This window comes from Phoenix dactylifera, chromosome 4 (assembly GCF_051530095.1).
Source record: "Phoenix dactylifera cultivar Ajwa chromosome 4, Ajwa_hap1_PhDact_Kaust_v1.1, whole genome shotgun sequence".
NCBI classification, from domain to species: Eukaryota; Viridiplantae; Streptophyta; class Magnoliopsida; order Arecales; family Arecaceae; genus Phoenix; species Phoenix dactylifera.
The window spans coordinates 34967271-34985518 of NC_143193.1; the positions used below are offsets into that span (position 1 = coordinate 34967271).

The 18248-nt window shown below is 40.7% G+C and overlaps 18 non-coding genes across 18 annotated transcripts; all 18 read right to left on the reverse strand.

The window, feature by feature from the left end:
- Positions 1–245: 245 nt before the first annotated feature.
- LOC149756606 (5S ribosomal RNA) lies at positions 246–364 on the reverse strand. Its single transcript, XR_016401195.1, has one exon. It is a non-coding gene; the product is annotated as a 5S ribosomal RNA (ribosomal RNA).
- A 246-nt stretch (positions 365–610) lies between these two features.
- On the reverse strand, positions 611–729 carry LOC149756607 (5S ribosomal RNA). The gene has a single exon (XR_016412674.1). It is a non-coding gene; the product is annotated as a 5S ribosomal RNA (ribosomal RNA).
- Positions 730–12412: 11683 nt separating this feature from the next.
- LOC149756608 (5S ribosomal RNA) lies at positions 12413–12531 on the reverse strand. The gene has a single exon (XR_016412675.1). It is a non-coding gene; the product is annotated as a 5S ribosomal RNA (ribosomal RNA).
- A 246-nt stretch (positions 12532–12777) lies between these two features.
- On the reverse strand, positions 12778–12895 carry LOC149756609 (5S ribosomal RNA). The gene has a single exon (XR_016407042.1). It is a non-coding gene; the product is annotated as a 5S ribosomal RNA (ribosomal RNA).
- A 247-nt stretch (positions 12896–13142) lies between these two features.
- Positions 13143–13261, reverse strand: LOC149756610 (5S ribosomal RNA). The gene has a single exon (XR_016405487.1). It is a non-coding gene; the product is annotated as a 5S ribosomal RNA (ribosomal RNA).
- A 246-nt stretch (positions 13262–13507) lies between these two features.
- On the reverse strand, positions 13508–13626 carry LOC149756611 (5S ribosomal RNA). The gene has a single exon (XR_016401207.1). It is a non-coding gene; the product is annotated as a 5S ribosomal RNA (ribosomal RNA).
- Positions 13627–13872: 246 nt separating this feature from the next.
- LOC149756612 (5S ribosomal RNA) lies at positions 13873–13991 on the reverse strand. The gene has a single exon (XR_016412676.1). It is a non-coding gene; the product is annotated as a 5S ribosomal RNA (ribosomal RNA).
- A 246-nt stretch (positions 13992–14237) lies between these two features.
- On the reverse strand, positions 14238–14356 carry LOC149756613 (5S ribosomal RNA). Its single transcript, XR_016412677.1, has one exon. It is a non-coding gene; the product is annotated as a 5S ribosomal RNA (ribosomal RNA).
- Positions 14357–14602: 246 nt separating this feature from the next.
- Positions 14603–14721, reverse strand: LOC149756614 (5S ribosomal RNA). Its single transcript, XR_016406710.1, has one exon. It is a non-coding gene; the product is annotated as a 5S ribosomal RNA (ribosomal RNA).
- A 246-nt stretch (positions 14722–14967) lies between these two features.
- On the reverse strand, positions 14968–15086 carry LOC149756615 (5S ribosomal RNA). Its single transcript, XR_016401216.1, has one exon. It is a non-coding gene; the product is annotated as a 5S ribosomal RNA (ribosomal RNA).
- Positions 15087–15332: 246 nt separating this feature from the next.
- LOC149756616 (5S ribosomal RNA) lies at positions 15333–15450 on the reverse strand. Its single transcript, XR_016407043.1, has one exon. It is a non-coding gene; the product is annotated as a 5S ribosomal RNA (ribosomal RNA).
- A 247-nt stretch (positions 15451–15697) lies between these two features.
- LOC149756617 (5S ribosomal RNA) lies at positions 15698–15816 on the reverse strand. The gene has a single exon (XR_016402479.1). It is a non-coding gene; the product is annotated as a 5S ribosomal RNA (ribosomal RNA).
- A 246-nt stretch (positions 15817–16062) lies between these two features.
- LOC149756618 (5S ribosomal RNA) lies at positions 16063–16181 on the reverse strand. Its single transcript, XR_016402234.1, has one exon. It is a non-coding gene; the product is annotated as a 5S ribosomal RNA (ribosomal RNA).
- Positions 16182–16427: 246 nt separating this feature from the next.
- On the reverse strand, positions 16428–16546 carry LOC149756619 (5S ribosomal RNA). The gene has a single exon (XR_016412678.1). It is a non-coding gene; the product is annotated as a 5S ribosomal RNA (ribosomal RNA).
- Positions 16547–16792: 246 nt separating this feature from the next.
- Positions 16793–16911, reverse strand: LOC149756620 (5S ribosomal RNA). Its single transcript, XR_016412679.1, has one exon. It is a non-coding gene; the product is annotated as a 5S ribosomal RNA (ribosomal RNA).
- A 246-nt stretch (positions 16912–17157) lies between these two features.
- LOC149756621 (5S ribosomal RNA) lies at positions 17158–17275 on the reverse strand. Its single transcript, XR_016407044.1, has one exon. It is a non-coding gene; the product is annotated as a 5S ribosomal RNA (ribosomal RNA).
- Positions 17276–17522: 247 nt separating this feature from the next.
- Positions 17523–17641, reverse strand: LOC149756622 (5S ribosomal RNA). The gene has a single exon (XR_016402480.1). It is a non-coding gene; the product is annotated as a 5S ribosomal RNA (ribosomal RNA).
- Positions 17642–17887: 246 nt separating this feature from the next.
- LOC149756623 (5S ribosomal RNA) lies at positions 17888–18006 on the reverse strand. Its single transcript, XR_016402087.1, has one exon. It is a non-coding gene; the product is annotated as a 5S ribosomal RNA (ribosomal RNA).
- Positions 18007–18248: the final 242 nt, after the last annotated feature.

Consider the following 18248-nt stretch of genomic DNA (forward strand, 5'->3'; position numbering starts at 1 on the left):
TGACATGCCCATCGAAACACCCTTTTATGACAAAGCAGCAGACCTCGACGGACCGAGACATTCGCGCTGCCGGGGCCGTTCTGGCGTAGGATTCAACGCGCTGTTCCGCTATGCGGCATGGCACCGCGAGTCTCCGGACTCAGTTTATTTTCGGAGGAAAAAAATTATCCGAAGAGGAAAAGCCAAAAGCCGAAAAATTAAAAATAAATGTTATCAAAAAATAAAAAAGCGGGCAAAAAATAAAAGGGGTGCAACACGAGGACTTCCCAGGGGGTCACCCATCCTAGTACTACTCTCGCCCAAGCACGCTTAACTGCGGAGTTCTGATGGGATCCGGTGCATTAGTGCTGGTATGATCGCACCCATGATATGCCCTTCGAAACTCTCTTTTATGACAAAGCAGCAGACCTCGACGGACCGAGACATTCGCGCCGCCGGGGCCGTTCTGGCGTAGGATTCAACGCGCTGTTCCGCTATGCGGCATGGCACCGCGAGTCTCCGGACTCAGTTTATTTTCGGGGGAAAAAAATTATCCGTAGAGGAAAAGCCAAAAGCCGAAAAATTAAAAATAAATATTATCAAAAAATAAAAAAGCGGGCAAAAAATAAAAGGGGTGCAACACGAGGACTTCCCAGGGGGTCACCCATCCTAGTACTACTCTCGCCCAAGCACGCTTAGCTACGGAGTTCTGATGGGATCCGGTGCATTAGTGCTGGTATGATCGCACCCATGACATGCCCATCGAAACACCCTTTGTTGCCCAAGGTGACAACCCAAGAGGGGGGGTGAATTGGGTCTTTTAAAACTTTTAAACTACTTCTAAAACTTTTTGATTAACTATGCTAAGTTGTCTAGATGCACAGTGAAAGTTAAACTTAGCAAGGGTTTGATGTATAGACTTCGACTTGATTAAATATGCTTGCAACTAAAGGATGTGCGGATAAGAATTAAGCAAGCAATTTATCTAAGTAAGTAAGTGTGTTAGTTAGACAATAACTAGAGGCATTACAAACACAAAGGACATATAGTGGTTCGGTGCACCCCAGCACCTACATCCACTCCCCAAGACCTCTTGGGAATTTCACTATAATCCTACCGATTACAGCCGGTTGTTTTACAAGCTCACAACCCAACTTGTTGTTTTACGAGCGCACAACGAACTCGGTCGGTTTTCCCAGGCTCACCGACTAGAACCACTCCGATTGTTTTCCCGGGCTCACAATCAAACCCTTACACGTTGGTTTTACCCTCGGCTCACCAACAAACCTAAACCCCGTTGGTTTTCCCTTTGGCTCACCAACAAACCTTAATCCCGTTGGTTTTCCCTTTGGCTCACCAACAAACCTTACACCGTTGGTTTTCCCTTTGGCTCACCAACAAACCTTTAACCCCTTGATTCAATCCCTTGATTGAATCAAGTTACAAGATATTAAAACAAAGAATAAAAACAAATCAAAGCTTCTTAAACAAGCAGATATGACAATATAAACAAATAGAGTAAAGAGAAGCCCTCAAACGAGTTTTGAAGATGGAGGAGCTCGGCTTCTTCTTTACTTGATCCTCCTCTGATTTGGCATGAAGTAGAGGATCCCCGAGGCAGCACGCGGATGGAGAGGAAGCTTTCGGATTCACTTGGATGCTCTTCTTCTCTCTATTTCGTTTTGGATGGCCCTTTTGTGCTTGTGGGAGATTTCCTTTGTAATCTCTTTGAGATCTCTTTCCTAGATGATCTCTCCCACTTCCATGCCTTCTCCCCTAGCTCTCCTCTTGTTTTTATAGCTTTAGATGGCGTGGAAACAAGAATCTAGCCGTTAGAGACAAAAATAGAGCCGTTGGACACAGTCTGCACTTCCTGACAATATTACCGTTGGGATCGGAGTCGACTCGCGCGATCAGGAGTCGACTCGCCTGTTGCAGGAGTCGACTCGTGCTTTACTGGAGACGACTCGGCCACTGTTCCAAATTTGAATTATGGTGCATCCTCGACTGGGAGTCGACTCGTCTTAACCCGGAGTCGACTCGCCAACTTCTGGAGCTGACTTGGCAATTTCGGAGTCGGCTCATCCACTGAAGTCCGTGGATCCAATTTTGAATTTTGTCCTCTCGAGTCGACTCGACTGTCCTGGGAGTCGACTCGAATCTCAGAGCCCGAACTCCCGATTCTCTGTCTTTTGGCTCATCCAGTCTTGGAGTCGACTCGAACTTCCTTGGAGTCGACTCGGCTCTCAGTTTCCGAAAGTTGGTCTTCTGCCATCTTAGTGTAGCGCTGCCTTGGAGTCGACTCGAGCTGTCTGGGAGTCGACTCGAATCTCAGAGTCGGAAAACTGATCCTCTGTATTTTGGAGCCGCGCTGCCTTGGAGTCGACTCGACTTGTCTTGGAGTCGACTCGCCTCTCAGAGACGAAAATACCGTCTTCTGTCTTGGGGTTGCGCTGTCTTTGGAGTCGACTCGGACTTTGTGGGAGTCGACTCGAATCTCAGTGTCCAAAAACTGCTTCTCTGAGTTTTCCCTTGTGTACCACTGAGAGTCGACTCTCGCTTTCTTTGGAGTCGACCCGACAACCATTGGAGTCGACTCGCATTCCTCAGGAGTCGACTCGAATCTCAGGGTCGAAAATCCCTCTCTGACTTTTCTGCCTTTTACACCCTGGAGTCGACTCGTTCTACTCTCGAGTTGACTCGCCAAGCATTGGAGTCGACTCGAATTCCTCAGGAGTCGACTCGAAGACTATTCTTTTAAATTTTCCTTGAATTTGCTCCTCCAATTTGAATCTTTTGAACTTGAGACTTGGGCCAATAACTTGTAGCTTTCTTCCAACTTTTCTTGAGTGCTTTTAGAGGCCTTCTTGTGTTCTTCCAACTTGCTATGTTCCTTGCAACATAAATATCTTTCTCCTTGCAACATAAACATTAGTATCTATACTTCAAGGTTTTGTGATCATCAAAATCAATCTATGAATCAATCTTTGGGTCATCAATCTCCCCCTTTTTGATGATGACAAAACTTGGAGTATATGCAATATAAAAGATATTGATTTCTAGAAGTAATACATAGCTAAGTTGCATGAAGTAGGAAACATATATATTTAAAAACATACTTCATGATAATGCTTTAGATTTAATCAGCTTAACACAATCAACATATTTAAATTTTAAGCTGATTTGTATTCAATTCAAAGTAATAAAGCATTCTGAGTATATAGCATATACTTAGATATTTCTCCCCCTTTTTGACAACATCAAAAAGATAGTGAAACATTAAGTACACAGATCAGAGCAGAACACATCGAGTGTGAATTCAAGAGGTTTTTTAATTTGATACCACAGATAGTTTTCTAATCAAGTGTAGGTGGAATCTTCCTTAGGTTAATTCAAGAAGTACCACAAATGATAGTCAAGGAAAAATATGAGTGGAAATCTAACCTCTCTTCACTAAGTATGAAAGCTTGTTCATTTAAGACCTTTTGCCCAATCTATTAAGTATTTTATCAACATGAGAGCAATTTAATTAATTTTCAGAGTAAAAGATCAAAACTTATATATTTGGAAAAACATATCATCATGTTGGATCATTAATTCTTAATGACTTCAAAGTTCTTTTATGATAATAAGAGCATTGGGGGCACAAATACTAAAATATGAGTTTATGCAATTTTTGATACATCTTTGAGCTCTTTTAAAGACTTTCTTTTATTCCTTTAGAAAATAAGCACAATTTGATACATAAAATAATGAATTGGCACAAAATAGAAGTTCTAAAGAGCAAGCCAATTAAAACTCATTAGTGAGGTTCAAAATAGATTTTCTAAGAGATACTCAAGAAAATTTAATACATTGTTCTCCCCCTGTTTTATTAAATTAGAGGCTCTTAAGATTTGTAATTTGGTTCATGAGTGATGCATAAGATATACTAACCAAATAACACGCCTCAAGGTGTATCATAAAGATTTTCAGATTTAAATTTCAGATGATACATATTGGAGAGTATTAGGATCACTTTTCATTTAGTATTCTTTCCCTCTCCTATAGATTCATGTAATTAAGTTCCATAAGACCTCTCCTTCTGAAATTTTCTTTCTCCCCCTCAATTGATCATTCCATTTAAGAGTTTAGAATCCTAAGATAATGTTCAACAAAATTGTCAATCTCAAAAATATATTTTCTATAAGTTTCAGCTTATTTTCATAAGACTCAAGGTTTGAGATAAGACAACCTTTATAGAACTCATCTTAAGGTAATTAAAGCATGTCTTGCAATATAAGGAGGTTCATCAAAATCAATCCATAAAATTCAAAGCATGCATCAAAATAAAGTGTCTTTGGGATAGGATACTGAATATCTAAAGCTCCCCCTCAAAAGATGCATTCTTCTTTAATCATTTTAAATTGTTGAATTTCAGATTATAGTGATAAACGTGAATAACACTGAAATTCTATGACATCGAGAATGTAGAGTAATCTAGTATTATTCAAAATTTGTAGCAATTACTCTTTCTAATCCTTTAAGAACAAGGTATGCTTCCTCTTCAACTTTGAGAAAATGTACTGAAATATTAATCAAAAATGATTCATTTGAAGCTCAGTTTCTTTCAAAACCATTTACATTTTCTTTCTTTTAGACTCATTTGAGTGAGGTGAAATATTTCTAGGCTTTAAGATCATTCACTATATTAATGGAAGTCTTTTATAATGTAGGAGGGAAAAACATATAGATGATCATTGAGGTATATATTTTATAAACTTCAATTTCTTAATCACAGTTTTTCAGCTATGTACACATGAAGCTCAATAAAATTTTAAATATTAAAATAAAGTCATATATTTAAAAATATTTGCTTGTAATCAAGATCATTGAAAGACACACCATTTAGACCAATATGAGTACACTTTGAAGATAAGAAATGATATGTTTCGGAAGTGTATCGGAGCGATCAAAATAAATTCTGTTTTTCTTACATTAACATTTTATTTAGTAATCATATGGAGTTTAAACTTTTATACAAAATCATATTCTGAATTTCATAAAGATTTTCAATAGAGGCTTTTTAAGTCATAGTTTGAGATATGTATCTTTCACATTGTGGCTCATCTTAAATTATTACAAAATAAGGATATTTTAACAAGTATTAGAACATTATGTATCAAAGTTAGGCAATTAGAAAGATAGATCAAAATCAATTTATTTTTTCTAAATAGAGATACTCTTCTCTTCTCCTTTCTACAATTTTATTCGACTTTCAGATTTTAGAGATGATTATGAATGACAAATCTGAAATTTCTTTTCAATAGAACCAAACAAAAGATGTTATGTAGCAATTCAAACATTCAAACAAATTGTCCAAGGATGAAGCATTACAAAACATTGAGAATCAATAAATCAAGACATCATACCATATGCAAAATATACCATGTGTTAAGTCATGCATTAAAATACTAAGTACAAGAATGTCAAGGATCAAAATCAATTCTTTTCAAATAAACTCCCCCTATTTATATATAATCTTGCACTGAGTTCATCCTTAAAGTATGTTTTCAAGTGTTTAAAAAATTGACTTGATTCTTCTTATATACTTTTATTAACTTTGTCTTTCATTTTTACTTTCTTATGCTCTATACTCTATTTGCTCCCTATCCGGTGGAGTTGGGAAGGGGCACGAGGTACTACCACTAGCCTCCCTCTTGTGCCGTCCCTAATATGCCCTACACCGAATAGTTGGGTCAAATAGTGCCGGGTACTACCACTAGCCTCCCCATTGGCACCATCCCTATGATAAGCAATATAGAAAGGTTAAACTATTTACTTTAAACTCTCCCTCTATTTAAGTGTAATTCATTACGGATTTTATCCTTCCAAAAGAATGCTCACACAAGTGCTGAATATATTATGCTTGTTTTGCTTTTTCTTAAGATTGGAGTATTTGCCTTTACTTAGATTTTACTTCTCTTGAATAATATCCATTATCTTTTCTTTATCTCTCTTTCTCTTTGTTATTCTCAAGTAATTTACTTGAAAGAGCAGAATAAAGAAATAATCAAATGTATCATATAGAGGTATATCATGCAAACACTATTTTCATTATGCCCAAGAATTCGTAGCTTCTCACAAGTCATTCTAAATCAGAGTTTTAATCATATACTTGTGTATTTCATGGTTATGATACAGCCATAGAAATATTTTAGATTGAGCAAACCATGAAACAATTTCTAAAAGTATAAGTCAGTCAATACACATATAGACATGATATCAAAAATTAATAATTAAAGAATTTAATCATGCCATAATAGGATTTAAGTTATTGACTTTGCTCAATTAATTTGTGAGAAAGGTATCTAAAATTACCTATTCATTATATGTTCTTCAAGCCAAATTAGATTTCTTATGTGTGAACTTTTGGCTGAAGAAGATCCTCTCTCTTGTTTGCATGTGAATGTTTAGTGTATCTTACATGAAGATATCCTTCAAGTTGAAATTTCTCATTTTTCTTTCTTGAAGGAAGGTCATTAGTTTCTTTAAGATACAAAGCATTCATCCAATATATATATATTTTTTAATTAGATGACTCAATATGAGATATGACAATAGTTGCATGTTGAGTCACTTTATTCAAGAGATTGCCTAAATATAAGCAAGCACATATCACTTGAACTAAAGAGATAGATTCATTAACCAAGATAGTTCAAGGACAAGCATGTGAGGCAATAGACAGATTTATCAAGGTCAAATCAATTTAGTTTAGATTCTATTTGCTTAAGATAATTATCAATAAGATGTGTTAACTAAGTTTTAATCAACTTATCTTAAACGTTTGTTTCTATCAAAATTCAGATTATGACGTATTTGTTATCAATAAAATATGATTAATTAAAGTTAGATTGAAGTCTTGCACAAGGTCACATAATGAGCATACAATCTGGTCTACTAGCTGTATGATAAAATAATTATTCTATCATGCTTCAATACAGCTTTAAACAATAGATCTACTTTGCTCATCCTTTACAATTTCTACAAGATGGGGTCATAGATATACCTTCTTCACGCCAATCTTCTATAAGAGTTTTCTTATGGACTAACGTTGGTCAATGAAGATCCCCTTTCTTGTTTGTCTTAATTTGGAGTTTGAGAGAAGATGTTAATTCATTCATCATATTTCAAACTCACTTTGCAATATAACTCTTCATTAGTAGAACCAAAAATGATGTCATCAATGTGTGCTATGAGCAAGCAAGATATCATAGATTCTTCTTTTTGATGCATAGATTTATCACTATTACTTTCTATCAACAAGGTTACCTAAGCTTTTATATATCAAGCTTTTGATGCTTGTTTTAAATCACATATTGCTTTATCATATATGTAATGTGTAATTTTTAAATATGGTGGTTATTTAACATAGATATACTTTTTAATGAAATAACCACATAGGAGTGAATTCTACACATTCATTTGACAGAATATAAAGCTCATGAGTCAAGCAAATGATAGTGGTGATCTTTACTTTTAATCATGCAAGAATCAAGATCTATTTCATCTTTTCTTGATTCAGTCTTTTAATAGTCAAAAATTTTTTTTATTAAGAGCATATCTGAAAAATCCAATTTGGTTCTAATTATTAACAAGTTTTTCAGATTGTTATATGTAAAAGATTAACCATATAATTTTAGTATCTTGATAATAAATCACTAGTCTCATAAAGAATCAAAATGAATTGATACTTCTACAACTAGAATCTTTTCATGAATGCTCTATATGCATTGCTTGATGAATGATATCCAAGAATAGAAATATCTTTATCAGATTTGGCATTATTTTCATAAGAGCATATCAAGCATAACATGTACGACTGAAAAGGATATGCAATGGTTCATTTTCCATTTTTCAGAAGATCAAAATTTTCATCAAAAATAGATTTAATAGAAGTCATATGTATGACAAGCAGTGATGATAGTCTTTTAAATAGATGACTATCATACATAATTGTCTTTTTCATTTCTTCAAGAATTCTATTAATTCTATTTTACTTATGGTGTCCTTGGTGCTGAAATCATTGGATTTAATATTATTTTCTGTATAACTTTTATCAGGATTTTGGTTTTCAACACTGTGTCATGATTCTTCACAGTTTGGAAACCTTTTTCATTTGAAACACTTTTACAGGATTTAGCAAATACAGAAAATACTTCAGTTTTATTTGCCAAGAACAAATCCAATGTAAGCTTTTGAAAACTCAGTGATAGAAACAACATCTTTAGATTTAGAAATTGATTCTTGTTTGTTTCCTTAGTTAACATGCATAGCAAACTTTGACCTTTCAGAAGATACTCTAAGTAAGCCAATGCCAAAGTCTTTTGAAATTAAATCCATACTCGCATGAGTTGATATTATATGCCAAAGATGGTTTCTTTAATCTTGGTATTTATAGTGCAATATTCAAAGGCATACCAAGTACACATTTTCATATCTATGATCAATAAACAATAATGCCATGGATAAAAGCTCTCAATCAAGCATATAGAGAATTCATAGAGTTAATCTTAATAAATTGATTAATCATCTAGCAACTTATCCAACAATAAGTAAAGTATAATATAGAAAGATGGAGAAATTTGAAGTTATTTCTTCTATTTTAATTATTTTTCTTGATTACATTTAAGTTTTATTCTTTAATATATGTCTAGAGCACCCAATGTCCAATTTAACATCTTTTGTTGGAGCCTTGAGTGCTAGACACACCTGCAGAAAATATTTAGATTTTCAACTTAGGAACCCAAGCTCTTTTGGGTCCTTGCAGGTTAGCTATTATTGTTCCTTTTGGAACCCATATTTTCTTAATAGCTATTTTGTCCATAGGCTTGCAGATTTTTGGACTACAAGAAGTGTATTTCTGCATCTTCTTATTAAATTTAACAAACATGGATTTAACATGAGTGGTAGATAATCCTTCAGTTTTCTGTTTTTGCCTTTTAGGTTTATCAAATTTGTAATGTACAGATTTAGGAACAGAAGAGATTTTGCATAACCTTTGTTCCTGTTTATCAGCATTATAAGAATCTATTTTAAAATGATTAGAAACTGTTTTAACAAACATATTCTTGAAAGATTTTTGGGTGTACCAAGGTTGACATCCCAATCCAATATTATCAAATTCAGCTCTTTGATTATTTATCATTAGATTCAACTTTTCAGAGCTCAAAGTAAATCTTTCAACAACAGGTTTTAATTTGTCAACTTCTTTAGTTAATCTTTTGTTATCTTCTGAAAGCAATTCATTATTTTTCTTAAGTTTATCATGGCTTTCAGTGAGAAGTTGGTTTTTCTGATTTAGTTCTTGATTTTCTTTAATTAAGATTTCAGTTTTACTAGTTAGTTTCAGTTTTTCATCTATTAGAATTTGATTTTCATTCTTCAAGTTCTTGTTCTTACAAACAAGTTTCTTATATTCTAAATACAAATCAGAAAAGGCATCGTGGAGTTCATCAAATGTAAAATTGCTTTCAGTTCCAGCATGTACCTCATGTGCCACCAAGCATGGATTTTCAATATGATACTGCTCTCCTTCTACACATGATGTTTCAGATTTGTTAGTGCATTCATATTTGTCTTCAAGCATATTCCATATTCCTTTAGCAGTCATGCAAGAAGATATGCAATTAAACTCATTCCTATCTAATGCACAATATAAAAGGTTCATGGCATCAGCATTCAATTGTGCTAAATCCTTTTCATTAAAAGTTTGAGAGAGTGTGTGAAGATCATTTATTATGATTTTCCATAAATAATAGTTTTGTGATTGAATAAAGATGCGCATGCGTATTTTCCAATGTGTATAGTTTATGCCATTAAATAGTGGTGGTGTATCAATTGATTGTCCTTCTCCTAGAAAACTATCTATTTGAGTTGTCATGATCTTTGGCTCTAGTCGGTTAAGACTACAAATAATATTTGAGCACCTGCTCTGATACCACTTGTTGCCCAAGGTGACAACCCAAGAGGGGGGGTGAATTGGGTCTTTTAAAACTTTTAAACTACTTCTAAAACTTTTTGATTAACTATGCTAAGTTGTCTAGATGCACAGTGAAAGTTAAACTTAGCAAGGGTTTGATGTATAGACTTCGACTTGATTAAATATGCTTGCAACTAAAGGATGTGCGGATAAGAATTAAGCAAGCAATTTATCTAAGTAAGTAAGTGTGTTAGTTAGACAATAACTAGAGGCATTACAAACACAAAGGACATATAGTGGTTCGGTGCACCCCAGCACCTACATCCACTCCCCAAGACCTCTTGGGAATTTCACTATAATCCTACCGATTACAGCCGGTTGTTTTACAAGCTCACAACCCAACTTGTTGTTTTACGAGCGCACAACGAACTCGGTCGGTTTTCCCAGGCTCACCGACTAGAACCACTCCGATTGTTTTCCCGGGCTCACAATCAAACCCTTACACGTTGGTTTTACCCTCGGCTCACCAACAAACCTAAACCCCGTTGGTTTTCCCTTTGGCTCACCAACAAACCTTAATCCCGTTGGTTTTCCCTTTGGCTCACCAACAAACCTTACACCGTTGGTTTTCCCTTTGGCTCACCAACAAACCTTTAACCCCTTGATTCAATCCCTTGATTGAATCAAGTTACAAGATATTAAAACAAAGAATAAAAACAAATCAAAGCTTCTTAAACAAGCAGATATGACAATATAAACAAATAGAGTAAAGAGAAGCCCTCAAACGAGTTTTGAAGATGGAGGAGCTCGGCTTCTTCTTTACTTGATCCTCCTCTGATTTGGCATGAAGTAGAGGATCCCCGAGGCAGCACGCGGATGGAGAGGAAGCTTTCGGATTCACTTGGATGCTCTTCTTCTCTCTATTTCGTTTTGGATGGCCCTTTTGTGCTTGTGGGAGATTTCCTTTGTAATCTCTTTGAGATCTCTTTCCTAGATGATCTCTCCCACTTCCATGCCTTCTCCCCTAGCTCTCCTCTTGTTTTTATAGCTTTAGATGGCGTGGAAACAAGAATCTAGCCGTTAGAGACAAAAATAGAGCCGTTGGACACAGTCTGCACTTCCTGACAATATTACCGTTGGGATCGGAGTCGACTCGCGCGATCAGGAGTCGACTCGCCTGTTGCAGGAGTCGACTCGTGCTTTACTGGAGACGACTCGGCCACTGTTCCAAATTTGAATTATGGTGCATCCTCGACTGGGAGTCGACTCGTCTTAACCCGGAGTCGACTCGCCAACTTCTGGAGCTGACTTGGCAATTTCGGAGTCGGCTCATCCACTGAAGTCCGTGGATCCAATTTTGAATTTTGTCCTCTCGAGTCGACTCGACTGTCCTGGGAGTCGACTCGAATCTCAGAGCCCGAACTCCCGATTCTCTGTCTTTTGGCTCATCCAGTCTTGGAGTCGACTCGAACTTCCTTGGAGTCGACTCGGCTCTCAGTTTCCGAAAGTTGGTCTTCTGCCATCTTAGTGTAGCGCTGCCTTGGAGTCGACTCGAGCTGTCTGGGAGTCGACTCGAATCTCAGAGTCGGAAAACTGATCCTCTGTATTTTGGAGCCGCGCTGCCTTGGAGTCGACTCGACTTGTCTTGGAGTCGACTCGCCTCTCAGAGACGAAAATACCGTCTTCTGTCTTGGGGTTGCGCTGTCTTTGGAGTCGACTCGGACTTTGTGGGAGTCGACTCGAATCTCAGTGTCCAAAAACTGCTTCTCTGAGTTTTCCCTTGTGTACCACTGAGAGTCGACTCTCGCTTTCTTTGGAGTCGACCCGACAACCATTGGAGTCGACTCGCATTCCTCAGGAGTCGACTCGAATCTCAGGGTCGAAAATCCCTCTCTGACTTTTCTGCCTTTTACACCCTGGAGTCGACTCGTTCTACTCTCGAGTTGACTCGCCAAGCATTGGAGTCGACTCGAATTCCTCAGGAGTCGACTCGAAGACTATTCTTTTAAATTTTCCTTGAATTTGCTCCTCCAATTTGAATCTTTTGAACTTGAGACTTGGGCCAATAACTTGTAGCTTTCTTCCAACTTTTCTTGAGTGCTTTTAGAGGCCTTCTTGTGTTCTTCCAACTTGCTATGTTCCTTGCAACATAAATATCTTTCTCCTTGCAACATAAACATTAGTATCTATACTTCAAGGTTTTGTGATCATCAAAATCAATCTATGAATCAATCTTTGGGTCATCACCCTTTTATGACAAAGCAGCAGACCTCGACGGCCCGAGACATTCGCGCTGCCGGGGCCGTTCTGGCGCAGGATTCAACGCGCTGTTCCGCTATGCGGCATGGCACCGCGAGTCTCCGGACTTAGTTTATTTTCGGGGGAAAAAAATTATCCGAAGAGGAAAAGCCAAAAGCCGAAAAATTAAAAATAAATGTTATCAAAAAATAAAAAAGCGGGCAAAAAATAAAAGGGGTGCAACACGAGGACTTCCCAGGGGGTCACCCATCCTAGTACTACTCTCGCCCAAGCACGCTTAGCTACGGAGTTCTGATGGGATCCGGTGCATTAGTGCTGGTATGATCGCACCCATGATATGCCCTTCGAAACTCCCTTTTATGACAAAGCAGCAGACCTCGACGGCCCGAGACATTCGCGCTGCCGGGGCCCTTCTGGCGTAGGATTCAACGCGCTGTTCCGCTATGCGGCATGGCACCGCGAGTCTCCGGACTCAGTTTATTTTCGAGGGAAAAAAATTATCCGAAGAGGAAAAGCCAAAAGCCGAAAAATTAAAAATAAATATTATCAAAAAATAAAAAAGCGGGCAAAAAATAAAAGGGGTGCAACACGAGGACTTCCCGGGGGTCACCCATCCTAGTACTACTCTCGCCCAAGCACGCTTAACTGCGAAGTTCTGATGGGATCCGGTGCATTAGTGCTGGTATGATCGCACCCATGATATGCCCTTCGAAACTCCCTTTTATGACAAAGCAGCAGACCTCGACCGCCCGAGACATTCGCGCTGCCGGGGCCGTTCTGGCGTAGGATTCAACGCACTGGTCCCGCTATGCGGCATGGCACCGCCAGTCTCCGGACTCAGTTTATTGTCGGGGGAAAAAAATTATCCGAAGAGGAAAAGCCAAAAGCCAAAAAATTAAAAATAAATATTATCAAAAAATAAAAAAGCGGGCAAAAAATAAAAAGGGTGCAGCACGAGGACTTCTCAGGGGGTCACCCATCCTAGTACTACTCTCGCCCAAGCACGCTTAACTGCAGAGTTCTGATGGGATCCGGTGCATTAGTGCTGGTATGATCGCACCCATGACATGCCCATCGAAACACCCTTTTATGACAAAGCAGCAGACCTCGACGGACCGAGACATTCGCGCTGCCGGGGCCGTTCTGGCGTAGGATTCAACGCGCTGTTCCGCTATGCGGCATGGCACCGCGAGTCTCCGGACTCAGTTTATTTTCGGAGGAAAAAAATTATCCGAAGAGGAAAAGCCAAAAGCCGAAAAATTAAAAATAAATGTTATCAAAAAATAAAAAAGCGGGCAAAAAATAAAAGGGGTGCAACACGAGGACTTCCCAGGGGGTCACCCATCCTAGTACTACTCTCGCCCAAGCACGCTTAACTGCGGAGTTCTGATGGGATCCGGTGCATTAGTGCTGGTATGATCGCACCCATGATATGCCCTTCGAAACTCTCTTTTATGACAAAGCAGCAGACCTCGACGGACCGAGACATTCGCGCCGCCGGGGCCGTTCTGGCGTAGGATTCAACGCGCTGTTCCGCTATGCGGCATGGCACCGCGAGTCTCCGGACTCAGTTTATTTTCGGGGGAAAAAAATTATCCGTAGAGGAAAAGCCAAAAGCCGAAAAATTAAAAATAAATATTATCAAAAAATAAAAAAGCGGGCAAAAAATAAAAGGGGTGCAACACGAGGACTTCCCAGGGGGTCACCCATCCTAGTACTACTCTCGCCCAAGCACGCTTAGCTACGGAGTTCTGATGGGATCCGGTGCATTAGTGCTGGTATGATCGCACCCATGACATGCCCATCGAAACACCCTTTTATGACAAAGCAGCAGACCTCGACGGCCCGAGACATTCGCGCTGCCGGGGCCGTTCTGGCGCAGGATTCAACGCGCTGTTCCGCTATGCGGCATGGCACCGCGAGTCTCCGGACTTAGTTTATTTTCGGGGGAAAAAAATTATCCGAAGAGGAAAAGCCAAAAGCCGAAAAATTAAAAATAAATGTTATCAAAAAATAAAAAAGCGGGCAAAAAATAAAAGGGGTGCAACACGAGGACTTCCCAGGGGGTCACCCATCCTAGTACTACTCTCGCCCAAGCACGCTTAGCTACGGAGTTCTGATGGGATCCGGTGCATTAGTGCTGGTATGATCGCACCCATGATATGCCCTTCGAAACTCCCTTTTATGACAAAGCAGCAGACCTCGACGGCCCGAGACATTCGCGCGGCGGGGGCCGTTCTGGCGTATGATTCAACGCGCTGTTCCGCTATGGGGCATGGCACCGCCAGTCTCCGGACTCAGTTTATTTTCGGGGGGAAAAAATTATCCGAAGAGGAAAAGCCAAAAGCCAAAAAATTAAAAATAAATATTATCAAAAAATAAAAAAGCGGGCAAAAAATAAAAGGGGTGCAGCACGAGGACATCCCAGGGGGTCACCCATCCTAGTACTACTCTCGCCCAAGCACGCTTAACTGCGGAGTTCTGATGGGATCCGGTGCATTAGTGCTGGTATGATCGCACCCATGACATGCCCTTCGAAACACCCTTTTATGACAAAGCAGCAGACCTCGACGGCCCGAGACATTCGCGCTGCCGGGGCCGTTCTGGCGTAGGATTCAACGCGCTGTTCCGCTATGCGGCATGGCACCGCGAGTCTCCGGACTCAGTTTATTTTCGAGGGAAAAAAATTATCCGAAGAGGAAAAGCCAAAAGCCGAAAAATTAAAAATAAATGTTATCAAAAAATAAAAAAGCGGGCAAAAAATAAAAGGGGTGCAACACGAGGACTTCCCAGGGGGTCACCCATCCTAGTACTACTCTCGCCCAAGCACGCTTAACTGCGGAGTTCTGATGGGATCCGGTGCATTAGTGCTGGTATGATCGCACCCATGATATGCCCTTCGAAACTCCCTTTTATGACAAAGCAGCAGACCTCGACGGCCCAAGACATTCGCGCTGCCGAGGCCGTTCTGGCGTAGGATTCAACGCGCTGTTCCGCTATGCGGCATGGCACCGCGAGTCTCCGGACTCAGTTTATTTTCGAGGAAAAAAAATTATCCGAAGAGGAAAAGCCAAAAGCCGAAAAATTAAAAAAAAATATTATCAAAAAATAAAAAAGCGGGCAAAAAATAAAAGGGGTGCAACACGAGGACTTCCCGGGGGTCACCCATCCTAGTACTACTCTCGCCCAAGCACGCTTAACTGCGAAGTTCTGATGGGATCCGGTGCATTAGTGCTGGTATGATCGCACCCATGATATGCCCTTCGAAACTCCCTTTTATGACAAAGCAGCAGACCTCGACCGCCCGAGACATTCGCGCTGCCGGGGCCGTTCTGGCGTAGGATTCAACGCGCTGGTCCCGCTATGCGGCATGGCACCGCCAGTCTCCGGACTCAGTTTATTGTCGGGGGAAAAAAATTATCCGAAGAGGAAAAGCCAAAAGCCAAAAAATTAAAAATAAATATTATCAAAAAATAAAAAAGCGGGCAAAAAATAAAAAGGGTGCAACACGAGGACTTCTCAGGGGGTCACCCATCCTAGTACTACTCTCGCCCAAGCACGCTTAACTGCAGAGTTCTGATGGGATCCGGTGCATTAGTGCTGGTATGATCGCACCCATGACATGCCCATCGAAACACCCTTTTATGACAAAGCAGCAGACCTCGACGGACCGAGACATTCGCGCTGCCGGGGCCGTTCTGGCGTAGGATTCAACGCGCTGTTCCGCTATGCGGCATGGCACCGCGAGTCTCCGGACTCAGTTTATTTTCGGAGGAAAAAAATTATCCGAAGAGGAAAAGCCAAAAGCCGAAAAATTAAAAATAAATGTTATCAAAAAATAAAAAAGCGGGCAAAAAATAAAAGTGGTGCAACACGAGGACTTCCCAGGGGGTCACCCATCCTAGTACTACTCTCGCCCAAGCACGCTTAACTGCGGAGTTCTGATGGGATCCGGTGCATTAGTGCTGGTATGATCGCACCCATGATATGCCCTTCGAAACTCTCTTTTATGACAAAGCAGCAGACCTCGACGGACCGAGACATTCGCGCCGCCGGGGCCGTTCTGGCGTAGGATTCAACGCGCTGTTCCGCTATGCGGCATGGCACCGCGAGTCTCCGGACTCAGTTTATTTTCGGGGGAAAAAAATTATCCGTAGAGGAAAAGCCAAAAGCCGAAAAATTAAAAATAAATATTATCAAAAAATAAAAAAGCGGGCAAAAAATAAAAGGGGTGCAACACGAGGACTTCCCAGGGGGTCACCCATCCTAGTACTACTCTCGCCCAAGCACGCTTAGCTACGGAGTTCTGATGGGATCCGGTGCATTAGTGCTGGTATGATCGCACCCATGACATGCCCATCGAAACACCCTTTTATGACAAAGCAGCAGACCTCGACGGCCCGAGACATTCGCGCTGCCGGGGCCGTTCTGGCGCAGGATTCAACGCGCTGTTCCGCTATGCGGCATGGCACCGCGAGTCTCCGGACTTAGTTTATTTTCGGGGGAAAAAAATTATCCGAAGAGGAAAAGCCAAAAGCCGAAAAATTAAAAATAAATGTTATCAAAAAATAAAAAAGCGGGCAAAAAATAAAAGGGGTGCAACACGAGGACTTCCCAGGGGGTCACCCATCCTAGTACTACTCTCGCCCAAGCACGCTTAGCTACGGAGTTCTGATGGGATCCGGTGCATTAGTGCTGGTATGATCGCACCCATGATATGCCCTTCGAAACTCCCTTTTATGACAAAGCAGCAGACCTCGACGGCCCGAGACATTCGCGCTGCCGGGGCCCTTCTGGCGTAGGATTCAACGCGCTGTTCCGCTATGCGGCATGGCACCGCGAGTCTCCGGACTCAGTTTATTTTCGAGGGAAAAAAATTATCCGAAGAGGAAAAGCCAAAAGCCGAAAAATTAAAAATAAATATTATCAAAAAATAAAAAAGCGGGCAAAAAATAAAAGGGGTGCAACACGAGGACTTCCCGGGGGTCACCCATCCTAGTACTACTCTCGCCCAAGCACGCTTAACTGCGAAGTTCTGATGGGATCCGGTGCATTAGTGCTGGTATGATCGCACCCATGATATGCCCTTCGAAACTCCCTTTTATGACAAAGCAGCAGACCTCGACCGCCCGAGACATTCGCGCTGCCGGGGCCGTTCTGGCGTAGGATTCAACGCGCTGGTCCCGCTATGCGGCATGGCACCGCCAGTCTCCGGACTCAGTTTATTGTCGGGGGAAAAAAATTATCCGAAGAGGAAAAGCCAAAAGCCAAAAAATTAAAAATAAATATTATCAAAAAATAAAAAAGCGGGCAAAAAATAAAAAGGGTGCAACACGAGGACTTCTCAGGGGGTCACCCATCCTAGTACTACTCTCGCCCAAGCACGCTTAACTGCAGAGTTCTGATGGGATCCGGTGCATTAGTGCTGGTATGATCGCACCCATGACATGCCCATCGAAACACCCTTTTATGACAAAGCAGCAGACCTCGACGGACCGAGACATTCGCGCTGCCGGGGCCGTTCTGGCGTAGGATTCAACGCGCTGTTCCGCTATGCGGCATGGCACCGCGAGTCTCCGGACTCAGTTTATTTTCGGAGGAAAAAAATTATCCGAAGAGGAAAAGCCAAAAGCCGAAAAATTAAAAATAAATGTTATCAAAAAATAAAAAAGCGGGCAAAAAATAAAAGGGGTGCAACACGAGGACTTCCCAGGGGGTCACCCATCCTAGTACTACTCTCGCCCAAGCACGCTTAACTGCGGAGTTCTGATGGAATCCGGTGCATTAGTGCTGGTATGATCGCACCCATGATATGCCCTTCGAAACTCTCTTTTATGACAAAGCAGCAGACCTCGACGGACCGAGACATTCGCGCCGCCGGGGCCGTTCTGGCGTAGGATTCAACGCGCTGTTCCGCTATGCGGCATGGCACCGCGAGTCTCCGGACTCAGTTTATTTTCGGGGGAAAAAAATTATCCGTAGAGGAAAAGCCAAAAGCCGAAAAATTAAAAATAAATATTATCAAAAAATAAAAAAGCGGGCAAAAAAT